Source organism: Triturus cristatus, chromosome 3_2 (assembly GCF_964204655.1).
Source record: "Triturus cristatus chromosome 3_2, aTriCri1.1, whole genome shotgun sequence".
In the NCBI taxonomy this organism is placed as follows: Eukaryota; Metazoa; Chordata; class Amphibia; order Caudata; family Salamandridae; genus Triturus; species Triturus cristatus.
The window spans coordinates 56837703-56852567 of NC_140584.1; the positions used below are offsets into that span (position 1 = coordinate 56837703).

Here is a 14865-nt window from a genome sequence, read left to right on the forward strand (position 1 = left end):
CGCGGTGCCACTCGCTGTCCTGTAAAGCAAAAGTTTGGACTGATGTGCTGGGTCCCTGCCAAGTACCAACCTGTCCCACTCTCCTCTTCCTGCCTCCTCTCGCTGCCCTTGACCCCCTTCCAACTCTATCCCCTGCTAACCGGGTTCTGGCTCTCCCTCTTTGTCACCGCTCCATTCTAGCAATTCGGCAACCAGCGCCGGCCCCACCACCAAACTTGTCTTTTACCCAGCCCGAATCCCTGGCACTCTCTTGCCTGCCCTGTCTCCAGGTGCCCTCCCCCCCCCCCCAGGTACCCCCTTCTCCCACAGCATATATCCCCCTTTTGCCTAGTAGGCATCTAATTGTGCCACCTTATCCCCCCTCACACCCTCCCCCACAACTGAAAAATATCTAGCCCCTCCCATGCATGAGGACCCTCAGCTGCCTCCTGTTCTACAAGCACCTACTCGTCCTCTTCATCCTCCTACCCCTGCTCTCCCTCAGAACCCCCCCCCCCCCTCCATCTGCGCCTTCATCCCTATCACTGGGTGCGTCCTTTCAGGGCTTCCATTGCCCTTATGAAGTGCAGCTCTCAGCCCCACCTTCCTTCCCCTCCACTTTGCAATGCCAGTTTCCAACGAGGCCTTCACTAGAGGCCACTCTCCGTGCAGTACCTCTCCCGTACCGCCACTCACTCTCTCCTCCCCTGCTGAGGAGGAGGCTCTGACCTGACCTGCTAAGCTCCGCACAGCTCCCTGCAGACGCGGTTCATGCCTCGGGCCACGTGGATCGGGCCTCTTGCCCTGGAGAAGGACGCAGACGTGCTTTGAGCATGCCCCGACACAGCCTTGCCCCCCACCTCACTCAGCGCAGCCGGGAACACCTTAAGCGCTACGGCTGCTGGCTCTCCCACACCCTGAAGGGCTGCTTTCCTAGATTAGGATCAGGGCGGGTCCCCTGCCGGACACCCTGACTTTCTTGGGCGGGGAACATGCCGCAACTGTGGTGGCTACACCTGCTGATGACCAGCGGGCCAGGCACGCCGCCTCCACCTGCTTTGCTGCTTCCAAGACCAGCAGATCCAGCTGCCCAGCTTCATTCAAGAGGCGCATTGCCTCCCGGACCTTCTCCCCAGCCATTGCCGGTGAGTAACCAAGGAAAACATTTTTTCCCCCTAATCTTCACAGCTAAAACTAAGCCCCAGGCCTAACAAACAAAACTTTCTACTGCAGCACATCCTGCTCCCAGCCACCAGATCACCAAACCTAAAATGGTGGCTGGGAGCCCAAAAGGAAAACCTTTATAGCCCTGGGACTGCAATTGGGCTATGCCCCAAAACAGCCCAATCTTTGCCGTGGGGCAGACCTCCTTGCAATTGGCTGCGCCCAAAACCCCCATTGTGAAACAAACCTGTCACCGATTCATTTGAGTTTATCTTTTAACTATTAATGTATTGTGATATTTTACCTGGGTAACTTTTCTCAGTTTACCAGGGCCGGATTTTCAGCCCGATCTAAAATATCAGGGCCGCGTGGGCCGTGTTTTGATCTGTCCACACAGAATGGCCCCATTATCATATAACATGCCAAGGAAGCCGGACATATCATTTTTTTAACATCAGGCGAGTCGCAATTTAGCTATTCGTATAGATGCATGGCTACCAATTATTCATCAGCAATTTATTTGCAACCATGCTCTGATTGTCCTGATTTATATATGTGTATATGAAATATTTCTTTGGTTTAATAGATTAATAGCCAGGCATATATTTTATAGATGAAGAGAGAGTACCCTACGTGTAGGAGTACGTTTGTACATATGGTTAACAAGGTCATATTTTGGGAGGACATCGTTTATGTACAGATACATAGTACACTATGTGCTTGGAAAAGGGTGTGAAGGAAACAGAATCAATCTGATGAAGAAGTAAAACCCTCACTCACCAACATAGTTGGTGACATGCTTCATCATGGGGTTTTAGCCAGAGAAGCCTTATGCAACTCTGGTGTGCTTCGACGCTTCAAATTAAGGCGGAGCAACAATTTCAGACTAAAGTGAAGTGAAGTGATAAGTGTGAAAAAAGTGGAAAGGATTTATTAAAAAAAACCATGTGTCGTACACCAAAACACTTTAATAGTGACGAGACAGGGATATGTTAAAAACTGTGAAGGATAATTATTACTGACATTAATTTGGTCAGATGTATCCTATGAGTGGTCAAGCGGTCGACATGTTTCAGCTTATAAGGTGTTTGTTCACTAAGCTTTCATCAGGACCTAATTATACAACAGAAAGAAGCACCTTGGCGGTATAGGCTCGCTAAGGCCTACCCTAACCTCAGGTGCAGGGAACCGATAGACTCACGGTTCCAGTGGAGGTCTCCCACAGTTCTGGAAACAGACCTCGTATTTCTGAAAAAAATGGATTTCATTAAGGAGACACATAATCGTTGCCTTATATTCATCAGATATACACAAAGCCAAGCCTAGAAGACCGAATCAGTCCCCACGTTATTAACATAGTCTGTATAAACTTGTAGCCATATTCTGTGTTAAAATCAGAACAAGAAGATCAATAGAATTACCAAACTTTGTAAACATGCCAAAATCCATATAATCAAACAGTATATGGATAGAGTATTTCCACACTTTGGTCGGTACTCTGGCCAAACGAGATTCTTAGTATTGATAGAGATCACACATATCGTAGACACTGTTAAAATGCTTAACAACTTCAAAGAAGGAAAGCAAAATTTGAAATGATAAAAACGCTGGCAGCTTACGTATAAAAGAGTGGGTGTGCGCTCCTTGGGCAAGAGGCGGATTGCGGGACTACAGAACAGCTGTGGCAACAGAAGGAGAAATGCGGGGTAAGCGTTAGATATAGCATCACACCGTCCCTTGCACAGATTGTTTGCCACAATATTCTGTATAGTATAATTTTAAGGGATCGCGTTTAGTGGGAGGATAGTACTTACATCATCCAAGTCCACAGCCAGCAGTCTGCACCTAAAAGGTCCGCCGAGCCCGGAGGTAAAGGCGTAATGACGGGCTCGTGTTTAAATGCAGATAGTGAGCCGCTGCCGACCCGGAAGTGAATGTATCAGTCTTTCCCAACAAGTCTCTGTGTTTGAGACAGAAAAGAAGGACTCTATGAATGTAATCTACTGAAAAACGCTAGAGCGCTAAAGGCTCCTTTCAACCTAAAACTTTATTCAACTCAAAAGCGCCGCGCTGCGGCAACTCGATATTTTAAATCCGACTGCTGACTGCCATCTATTTCCCAAAGCGATTACAGAGATTCAGTTATTTAGTAAATTCATTGCCCCAGGAACTCTGCAAAATCTTAGGTTTACTTGACGAATCAAAACCATATTTAGCCTGATCTATATAGTGGGGATGATCAGACTCATCCACAGAATTTACAATGTGCAAAATACCACAGATGATCAAAGACCCAAAGTGGTCATAGTACAGAGTAGAAAAAAGGGGGGGATTGTTAATACCATTGTAATGAACCTAGATATTAAATTTGAAGGCTCTTGTTTTAGCGTTTTAACACTGTGCCCCAAGGAATATTGTCGTTAAGTCCTGACAGATGTGTAGACAACCTATAGACCCAGCGTTGTTCTTTTTCGAACAGTGAGGTTGATCTCACCTGTTCGATAATGGTCCAGTGTAGATCGTCTGCAGTGTGATTCTGACGCAGGAAGTGCTCAGTCAATTTGGTTGCACTTCTTTTGCATCGGACATTACTCCGGTGTTCACCGATCCGTAGTTTAATCTTTCTTGTAGTCATGCCCACATATTTTAGGTTACATGGGCATGTAATAAGATAGATCACATCTGCAGTATTGCAGTTCGTGTGGCTGCGTTGAATCCAAGTTTTCCCGATTTCCAAAGATAAGGTCTTTGTGGGAGACGTGAGATGACAAATGCTGCAGGACCCACAGGGGTAATGCCCAAGAACAGGTGGCAAACCCCAGGTGTCTAAAACTGAAACAGTAGTTGGTATGTTACAAGTTCTCGGTCTCGTGTGAACTAGTGAGTCCTTAATACTCCTAGCCTTCCTGTAGGAGAATAGAGGTTTGTCCCACTTGATACTGTTACTTTCCAAAATACGCCAATGTTTCTTAATAGATTTGGAGATTGCATTGGACGCAGTGTTAAAAGTAGTAACACACGTTAGTGGAATCTCAGTGAGCTGTCTAGGAGAGTCTTGTAGAAGGATCTCTCTAGGTTGGTTTCTTGCTCGTTTACAGCTCTTATTCAAGATGGTATCAGGATAGCCTCTCTGTTTCAATTTACACGTAAGGTCTTTTGATTGTCTACGAAAATCATCCACATGGCTGCAGTTGCGTCTGATTCGCAAATACTGGCCATAAGGGAGGTTTTCGCGTAGTGGCCGAGGATGAAAACTGGAAAAGGCCAAGAGGTTATTTTTGGCTGTCGGTTTGTAATGAGTTTTAGTCACAAGAGTTCCCTCGGTTTTGGTCACAGTTACGTCCAGAAAAATCATTTCATAGTTATGGTAGGTATGAGTGAACAAAAGGTGGGGATCACAAGTGTTGATCCATGTCAAAAATTCAAGTAAAACCATCTCCGGACCCTCCCAGATGATAAAAATATCATCAATGTACCTCTTCCAATAGGAGAGGTAAAGGAAAAAGGGGTTATCCTGACTCAGAATGAATTTGTGTTCAAAATTTGAAACATAAAGCCCTGCCACACTGGGCGCAAAAGTGCTGCCCATCGAAGTACCGGTGGACTGTAGGTACAGGGCACCTTGATATTCAAAAAAGTTTTTCTTAAGTGCCAAGGTGGCACAATCAATGATGAAACCTTTCGGGGTCTGAAAGGACCAGGTAATCGAATCCAGAGCTTCCCCAATGACCTTGATGGTATCATCCTGGGGAATGCTCGTATAAAGACTCTCAATATCAAGAGAGACAAGGATGGTATTGTTGTGATCCACTCTCAGATCTTGTAAGGAAGCCAAAAAACTTTTGGTGTCTCTGAGATATGTGGGGGTATCCTGGATTATAGGTTTCAAAAAGAAGTCACAAAAAATCGAGAGAGGTTCCAACAGGGAGCCTATGCCCGATACAATTGGGCGGCCCGGAGGTGGAGATTTATTTTTGTGGATCTTCGGCAGTGTGTAAAAGTATGGGATCACACCTTTTCCTTTCGTCATGAAATCTGCTTCATGCTTACTAATGAATCCACTGCTTTCAGCATGTTCAACAAGATTACATATTGTGATTTTCAATTCTGAAGAGGGGTCGGTAGCAAGAGGAGTGTAGTTCTTCCGATTATCCAGAAGACGTCTGCATTCTGAATCATAATCTCCAACATTCTGAATGACAATACCTCCCCCCTTGTCAGCTGGTTTTATCACAATAGATGGATTGGTTTGTAATGATTGGAGAGCTTGGAATTCAAGGGCACTCATGTTTTTATAGGCTCCTTGGTCTTGAAACGCTTCTACATCATTGAAAACAGCTTGTTCAAATGCAATGATCCCCGCTGGAACCAAGTGTGGGGGAGGTGTAAATGTAGATTTTAGACGTAAAGTTGTGTCACTAAGATGCTCTGCAGGGACATCTGATTTATTGTTCTCAAAGAAAAATTTTAATTTCAATTTTCTGAAAAAATCAGATAATTCACAGTGTAATCGGAAACGATCCAGTCGTGCAGTGGGCACAAAGCCTAGTCCTTTCTCGAGTACTTCACTTTCTGCCTGTGTCAAAATGTGTGAAGAAAGATTCAGGACTAAACTCTCTGGTTGCTGGTTCCTGCTTTGCTGCGTGTGTTGTGCCCTGCCCCCTCCTCCTGTTCCCAATGTACTTGGTTGATTCCCCTTCTTCGCCCACGTCCTCGCCTGCCTCTGCCTAAAAAAGGAGGGCGGAACGTATTAGATTGAAAGGGAGGCATCGGAACAAAACCCGGGTTCCAACCCATCATTGGGAATTGTGGTTGTTGGAACTGGTTAGGGTAGCCTGAGTTCATTGGGTTAGGAAAGGATTGCCAATTAGATTGGTATTGGTAGGGTCTATTCTTCCCTCTACCTCGTTGTCTGGATCTTGTGCTCTCATTACTGGAACCACTAGAGAAGGAATCATTGTCATCTGTGGTATCTGCCTGATCATTCTTATCAGTTGGAGGGACATAGTCAGGATCAGAGTAGGGATATACTTTGGTGAACGAGAAACGTTTCAGATCTTTTTGAAATTTTTGAGCCTTAGATTGTGTTAAAGAATCTTTATATTCGTTCATTTCTTTATTAAGCTCATCCAGTTTCTTTTTGTAACCGGTCAGTGTTGTGCGAAAATGCGTTTCTGTTAGTTGTATTTCAACCATAAGTGCTTCTGAGAGTCTAAGGGCTGTTTTAATGATTAAGACAAGCCAGTCGCGGGTGCAGTGCCACGCGATCTGGGCCCAATCCCTACGAAAAACTGGATCTTCAAGAAAGATACGTGGAGCATTGATGACCAGAAGGCCCTTTGGTGCCACATTATTTCTTAGATACTCAGTTAATATGGTACCATGTAGAATGGTACGAATCCGACATCGTTTTTGTTCAGTTAGTTTGTCCCACTCACTAGTCTGGGAAATTGTTTGTGCTATTGAGGAGTCCGCGAAAAGAGAAGAATCCGCCAGGAGGGCATCCACCTCTGCATCTGTATACGTAAGCCCCGGGTTTTCCATTTCAGTGCCAGTTAGATGATGAATATGTGATCACACTAAACTAAAATCAGGTAGTCTCTCGCAGCTGTGCGCTGCCTGAATACAACAATAAACAACAGGAGAGAGAGGGTATGTCCACACTCTTGGTCCCTCATACCCTCTCTCTCCTGTTGTTTATTGTTGTAGAGGTGGATGCCCTCCTGGCGGATTCTTCTCTTTTCGCGGACTCCTCAATAGCACAAACAATTTCCCAGACTAGTGAGTGGGACAAACTAACTGAACAAAAACGATGTCGGATTCGTACCATTCTACATGGTACCATATTAACTGAGTATCTAAGAAATAATGTGGCACCAAAGGGCCTTCTGGTCACCAATGCTCCACGTATCTTTCTTGAAGATCCAGTTTTTCGTAGGGATTGGGCCCAGATCGCGTGGCACTGCACCCGCGACTGGCTTGTCTTAATCATTAAAACAGCCCTTAGACTCTCAGAAGCACTTATGGTTGAAATACAACTAACAGAAACGCATTTTCGCACAACACTGACCGGTTACAAAAAGAAACTGGATGAGCTTAATAAAGAAATGAACGAATATAAAGATTCTTTAACACAATCTAAGGCTCAAAAATTTCAAAAAGATCTGAAACGTTTCTCGTTCACCAAAGTATATCCCTACTCTGATCCTGACTATGTCCCTCCAACTGATAAGAATGATCAGGCAGATACCACAGATGACAATGATTCCTTCTCTAGTGGTTCCAGTAATGAGAGCACAAGATCCAGACAACGAGGTAGAGGGAAGAATAGACCCTACCAATACCAATCTAATTGGCAATCCTTTCCTAACCCAATGAACTCAGGCTACCCTAACCAGTTCCAACAACCACAATTCCCAATGATGGGTTGGAACCCGGGTTTTGTTCCGATGCCTCCCTTTCAATCTAATACGTTCCGCCCTCCTTTTTTAGGCAGAGGCAGGCGAGGACGTGGGCGAAGAAGGGGAAACAACCAAGTACATTGGGAACAGGAGGAGGGGGCAGGGCACAACACACGCAGCAAAGCAGGAACCAGCAACCAGAGAGTTTAGTCCTGAATCTTTCTTCACACATTTTGACACAGGCAGAAAGTGAAGTACTCGAGAAAGGACTAGGCTTTGTGCCCACTGCACGACTGGATCGTTTCCGATTACACTGTGAATTATCTGATTTTTTCAGAAAATTGAAATTAAAATTTTTCTTTGAGAACAATAAATCAGATGTCCCTGCAGAGCATCTTAGTGACACAACTTTACGTCTAAAATCTACATTTACACCTCCCCCACACTTGGTTCCAGCGGGGATCATTGCATTTGAACAAGCTGTTTTCAATGATGTAGAAGCGTTTCAAGACCAAGGAGCCTATAAAAACATGAGTGCCCTTGAATTCCAAGCTCTCCAATCATTACAAACCAATCCATCTATTGTGATAAAACCAGCTGACAAGGGGGGAGGTATTGTCATTCAGAATGTTGGAGATTATGATTCAGAATGCAGACGTCTTCTGGATAATCGGAAGAACTACACTCCTCTTGCTACCGACCCCTCTTCAGAATTGAAAATCACAATATGTAATCTTGTTGAACATGCTGAAAGCAGTGGATTCATTAGTAAGCATGAAGCAGATTTCATGACGAAAGGAAAAGGTGTGATCCCATACTTTTACACACTGCCGAAGATCCACAAAAATAAATCTCCACCTCCGGGCCGCCCAATTGTATCGGGCATAGGCTCCCTGTTGGAACCTCTCTCGATTTTTTGTGACTTCTTTTTGAAACCTATAATCCAGGATACCCCCACATATCTCAGAGACACCAAAAGTTTTTTGGCTTCCTTACAAGATCTGAGAGTGGATCACAACAATACCATCCTTGTCTCTCTTGATATTGAGAGTCTTTATACGAGCATTCCCCAGGATGATACCATCAAGGTCATTGGGGAAGCTCTGGATTCGATTACCTGGTCCTTTCAGACCCCGAAAGGTTTCATCATTGATTGTGCCACCTTGGCACTTAAGAAAAACTTTTTTGAATATCAAGGTGCCCTGTACCTACAGTCCACCGGTACTTCGATGGGCAGCACTTTTGCGCCCAGTGTGGCAGGGCTTTATGTTTCAAATTTTGAACACAAATTCATTCTGAGTCAGGATAACCCCTTTTTCCTTTACCTCTCCTATTGGAAGAGGTACATTGATGATATTTTTATCATCTGGGAGGGTCCGGAGATGGTTTTACTTGAATTTTTGACATGGATCAACACTTGTGATCCCCACCTTTTGTTCACTCATACCTACCATAACTATGAAATGATTTTTCTGGACGTAACTGTGACCAAAACCGAGGGAACTCTTGTGACTAAAACTCATTACAAACCGACAGCCAAAAATAACCTCTTGGCCTTTTCCAGTTTTCATCCTCGGCCACTACGCGAAAACCTCCCTTATGGCCAGTATTTGCGAATCAGACGCAACTGCAGCCATGTGGATGATTTTCGTAGACAATCAAAAGACCTTACGTGTAAATTGAAACAGAGAGGCTATCCTGATACCATCTTGAATAAGAGCTGTAAACGAGCAAGAAACCAACCTAGAGAGATCCTTCTACAAGACTCTCCTAGACAGCTCACTGAGATTCCACTAACGTGTGTTACTACTTTTAACACTGCGTCCAATGCAATCTCCAAATCTATTAAGAAACATTGGCGTATTTTGGAAAGTAACAGTATCAAGTGGGACAAACCTCTATTCTCCTACAGGAAGGCTAGGAGTATTAAGGACTCAATAGTTCACACGAGACCGAGAACTTGTAACATACCAACTACTGTTTCAGTTTTAGACACCTGGGGTTTGCCACCTGTTCTTGGGCATTACCCCTGTGGGTCCTGCAGCATTTGTCATCTCACGTCTCCCACAAAGACCTTATCTTTGGAAATCGGGAAAACTTGGATTCAACGCAGCCACACGAACTGCAATACTGCAGATGTGATCTATCTTATTACATGCCCATGTAACCTAAAATATGTGGGCATGACTACAAGAAAGATTAAACTACGGATCGGTGAACACCGGAGTAATGTCCGATGCAAAAGAAGCGCAACCAAATTGACTGAGCACTTCCTGCGTCAGAATCACACTGCAGACGATCTACACTGGACCATTATCGAACAGGTGAGATCAACCTCACTGTTCGAAAAAGAACAACGCTGGGTCTATAGGTTGTCTACACATCTGTCAGGACTTAACGACAATATTCCTTGGGGCACAGTGTTAAAACGCTAAAACAAGAGCCTTCAAATTTAATATCTAGGTTCATTACAATGGTATTAACAATCCCCCCCTTTTTTCTACTCTGTACTATGACCACTTTGGGTCTTTGATCATCTGTGGTATTTTGCACATTGTAAATTCTGTGGATGAGTCTGATCATCCAAACTATATAGATCAGGCTAAATATGGTTTTGATTCGTCAAGTAAACCTAAGATTTTGCAGAGTTCCTGGGGCAATGAATTTACTAAATAACTGAATCTCTGTAATCGCTTTGGGAAATAGATGGCAGTCAGCAGTCGGATTTAAAATATCGAGTTGCCGCAGCGCGGCGCTTTTGAGTTGAATAAAGTTTTAGGTTGAAAGGAGCCTTTAGCGCTCTAGCGTTTTTCAGTAGATTACATTCATAGAGTCCTTCTTTTCTGTCTCAAACACAGAGACTTGTTGGGAAAGACTGATACATTCACTTCCGGGTCGGCAGCGGCTCACTATCTGCATTTAAACACGAGCCCGTCATTACGCCTTTACCTCCGGGCTCGGCGGACCTTTTAGGTGCAGACTGCTGGCTGTGGACTTGGATGATGTAAGTACTATCCTCCCACTAAACGCGATCCCTTAAAATTATACTATACAGAATATTGTGGCAAACAATCTGTGCAAGGGACGGTGTGATGCTATATCTAACGCTTACCCCGCATTTCTCCTTCTGTTGCCACAGCTGTTCTGTAGTCCCGCAATCCGCCTCTTGCCCAAGGAGCGCACACCCACTCTTTTATACGTAAGCTGCCAGCGTTTTTATCATTTCAAATTTTGCTTTCCTTCTTTGAAGTTGTTAAGCATTTTAACAGTGTCTACGATATGTGTGATCTCTATCAATACTAAGAATCTCGTTTGGCCAGAGTACCGACCAAAGTGTGGAAATACTCTATCCATATACTGTTTGATTATATGGATTTTGGCATGTTTACAAAGTTTGGTAATTCTATTGATCTTCTTGTTCTGATTTTAACACAGAATATGGCTACAAGTTTATACAGACTATGTTAATAACGTGGGGACTGATTCAGTCTTCTAGGCTTGGCTTTGTGTATATCTGATGAATATAAGGCAACGATTATGTGTCTCCTTAATGAAATCCATTTTTTTCAGAAATACGAGGTCTGTTTCCAGAACTGTGGGAGACCTCCACTGGAACCGTGAGTCTATCGGTTCCCTGCACCTGAGGTTAGGGTAGGCCTTAGCGAGCCTATACCGCCAAGGTGCTTCTTTCTGTTGTATAATTAGGTCCTGATGAAAGCTTAGTGAACAAACACCTTATAAGCTGAAACATGTCGACCGCTTGACCACTCATAGGATACATCTGACCAAATTAATGTCAGTAATAATTATCCTTCACAGTTTTTAACATATCCCTGTCTCGTCACTATTAAAGTGTTTTGGTGTACGACACATGTTTTTTTTTTTAATAAATCCTTTCCACTTTTTTCACACTTATCACTTCACTTCACTTTAGTCTGAAATTGTTGCTCCGCCTTAATTTGAAGCGTCGAAGCACACCAGAGTTGCATAAGGCTTCTCTGGCTAAAACCCCATGATGAAGCATGTCACCAACTATGTTGGTGAGTGAGGGTTTTACTTCTTCATCAGATTGATTCTGTTTCCTTCACACCCTTTTCCAAGCACATAGTGTACTATGGTACATCCGATTTTTTGATTGCGTCACGCTCTTTTGTTGTTGTTACATTGTTTTTGGGGGACCAAGAGTGTGGACATACCCTCTCTCTCCTGTTGTTTATTGTTGTATGTACAGATACATACTAACGAATGTTATGTTTGAATTACTGATTCGAGAAACACTGTAAATGAATTATTGAACACGTTGTGGATTATGTTCCAAAATAGTATTGTTATTCCTCGGTCAGGCTCACTGATGAAGATCCTCTATTGGTCTGAAATGCTTCTGGGATTTTGAATTGCACTAATTCACGCTGGGAATTTGGAATGCACTTTGGATGTGTTTATAATGAATTCATGAAATAAAAACATGGACTAAGATTTGGGAACTTTGTTGACTTAATGGATTACAAATGGTTTACTCATCACGATGAATGAGTTTGGATTCAAGGATTAAATTAATAAACTCACAGGGGACAACAAGTGGTGACAAAGGGGAGACATAATCCTATCTCAGGTCTAGTGCCATTGAGTACATCACGATGCTAGGATGGGCCGGCTCCTACCACATTAAAAGAAAAAGAAATATCCCTGTCATCCAATGAGCTTTCTGCATAGGGTACGGTGAGAAGTTGACAGAAAGACTGATGATGCCTTTAGGGTCTCAGATACAACCTAATGCCAGGGCAGACCACCCCCACAGCATGCCTTTTTCTAAAATAATAATCTTTGTGTCCAGTGATCTTTCTGCCCCCCCGGGTGTAGATTGTGGGTAAGCTCCCCAATCATCCTCCCCAGGGAGCAGAAAGACTAAACATGTCTCATTTTTTGGGGGGTGGACTGGTACTTTGCTATGGCACAGACACTTCTCCATTCTGCCCCCAGCAACCTCCCTGCTGGCTAGTGAGTGGATCCCAGCTCAAGGATTGCCCTCCTGTGCCATCCCCAAGTTGGGATCCACGAGGGAGAGGTACCACTTGAAAGGGGATATTCTCCACTTTACAACAGTACCTCACCTTCTTAATTAGCTGAGAAAAGCCTCCCAGAACTGAGCACAGTGAAACGAGCCCGGATTTCCCTTTCACTTGGTGTGTTGTTAACGCGCATGGTGCGCTGCTGCCACACTAATATGAATAAAATAATCTCAGGCTGCTAAGGAAGACCTTCTCTTGTAGTTAAAGGTTTCTTCAAAAATAGAAAATCCCTCTGGTGCAAACACCTGGAGCGTTTTGTTTGCATGGTATGCGGATGAGGCAGTCATGTACTCCATGCCAGTGAGGTAGAGCGGAGGACATGAATGTCTTGTTCACCACACAAAGAGGAGCCGGGGTACTTCCGTCACCTCCGAAAAGCAGCCTGAGAAGGTGATCTGGACTGCAGAGTGCCATAGGGCGTTTATTGTTCTGAAGGCCACACTTTGCAATGCATCTGTGCTGAAGGCCCTTAACATTGGCACGCCCTTCATTGTGGAGACAAATGCTTCAGACAAGAGAGCTGGGGCAATTCTTGTCCAGTTCAAGAGCATAGCAGTAACAATCTGCGGGCCTTTATCAGTCAGAGCCTACTCTTTAGGCAGCAGAACTGGATTCCTAATGAAAAATAGTATTTTTGCACAGTGTAGAATATTTTGAGGTTCATCCCATAACTGTGTAGAACTACGTTTTTGGTCCAGTTGGATCACAAGACCGGTACACAGCTAATGTCTGTGAAGGGAGAAAATCCTAAATTGCTGCGGTGGATCAACTCTTTACACTGATTAAACTTCACTTTAGGACACAAGGATGGATTGCAGAAATGTAATACAGATGGACCTTCCTACTGGTTTCCCCAATTTGATGGCCGAATTTCTATACGAAAGATTAAGTGCCAGTTATCTGGATCTCGGAACGGCATCTGTTAGGAAGTGACTTTTCTTTCCTGCTGCTGGAAAGCATGCACCCCCTGACTTTTCAGATCCCTGCTGATGACTATCACCTTTGTGCATGTCAGATACCGCCCGTGCAATGTTGTGAGACACCGTAGCTTGGCTCTGAGGTCAGATAGGCAGCAAAAGTTCACCTCTCCTTATGAGGACAATTGCAGCTTTTTATCTGGGGGAGACGAACTGGCAGTGGTGGCAGCAACTGATTATAGTGAAATGGACAGAACCTTTTTGCTTGTCGCCTTCAGGGAGAATTCCTTCCTGGCCTTTGCTGCTAAAAGATCTGCCTTGTCTCCCTTAATCAGGTCCAGATGTTCAGCAAGTATTGTGTTGGGTGAGTCAGGAGAGGGGCCTGGCTGGAATCTTTTTCATATTGCGGGCACTGACAAAATGAGTCAGTCTCCTCCTTCTGCAGTGAACCAGACATCTACATCTTGAGGATGGGTGGGATCAGTATTTTGATATGCAAATACATCCCCCTCGTAGCACTCAGACATTTATTTATTTATGGATTTATATCGCGCTAGAATCGACTCATAACAAGAGTACCTCTGCGCACAGAAAAAAAAGATAGAAGAGAAAGAGGCCGGCAGCTGCAGGAGGTATATCGTACAGTTCAATTCAGCGTTACATAACTGGAACGGTTGACAGGTTTCTAAAATAAAAATGTTTTAAGTTTTTTCCTAAAAATGTTAGGTCAGTGGTACCAGGGCCTGCTATGAATTCCTTTTGAGGCCTTTGTTCTTCCTCTTTAACAGAGCACACCGACTCCACCACCACGTCCTCTGTATTCTGCAGATCAAAGTGTATGGATAGGACATCCGTAGGGAATTTATCCAACACCCATTAATGGTGACTTGATCAAATACAGACAAGATTCCTGGAATCAACATTCTTCCCTGACAGCCAAGTATAAGTAGTGGGTCAAAACTTAGTGAATTTTTTAACATGATATTTGTAACCAGAAGGGAAGTATTTGAGTTATCTTTGAGCTCCACGGCTTGGCTTCTAGGCAGCCAGTCTCCTTACCAAGTCAGGACCAAATTTGGAGACTCCTGGAACAGTGTGAGGAGTGCTGTTGACTCACCTTTCAAATATGAAGCCAGCATCGGTTGGTGGGGAGCACTGGGTGTGCCCTACAAGAGAAAAAAGGAAAGTGCAGCTCGTGGCCTATGAGTGTGGAAGGTGTGCAACAGGATTCTACACAACAATCACTCATGATGCTGTAAACTCTATGGAGAGGACCAGCTTGGCATCTACTGTGGAGAGTCTCTCAACGATTGAACCCTGCAGTGTCTGCCCGCC

General features: G+C 44.2%; 1 long non-coding RNA gene across 3 annotated transcripts in view; it reads right to left on the reverse strand.

The window, feature by feature from the left end:
* The window catches only part of LOC146856789 (uncharacterized), a 226020-nt gene that overhangs the window by 100441 nt on the left and 110714 nt on the right, over positions 1-14865 (reverse strand). The gene's annotated exons all lie outside the window — the stretch shown is intronic.